Below are 536 nucleotides of genomic sequence, written 5' to 3' on the forward strand. Positions count from 1 at the left end.
GGAGATGCTGTATCTTCCTCTGAGCCCCTTGTGTATGGGGTACCACAAGGCTCGGTCCTTGGACCCCTTCTTTTTTCCCTTTACCTTCTCCCACTTGGTACTATACTCAGGAATCACAGTGTTTCCTTTCATTTTTATGCGGATGATTGCCAGCTTTACCTACCGGTTAATAAGGTGAGCTCTTCCGTTAGCACACTTCTTGAATGTCTGGATGACATTAAATCTTGGCTTGCTTTTAACTTTATAAAGCTGAATGAGGATATGACTGAGGTGATTGTATTTGGTGATTCTGTTGGTTCACCATCTGTTGACTTGGGCTCAATGGCTCATTATAATAAAAAGAATATTTTAAATTTAGGTATTAAGATGGATCCCGATTTAAGATTCGACAGCCAAATTGCAGCTGTCATTAAATCTAGTTTCTTTCAACTAAGACAGTTGGCTAAAGTAAAAGCATTTGTCTCTAGACAGCATTTTGAGATGCTTATTCATGCTTTCATTACTTCCCGTTTGGACTATTGTAACTCATTGTATCT

This window comes from Monopterus albus, unplaced genomic scaffold (assembly GCF_001952655.1).
Source record: "Monopterus albus unplaced genomic scaffold, M_albus_1.0 scaffold36.1, whole genome shotgun sequence".
In the NCBI taxonomy this organism is placed as follows: Eukaryota; Metazoa; Chordata; class Actinopteri; order Synbranchiformes; family Synbranchidae; genus Monopterus; species Monopterus albus.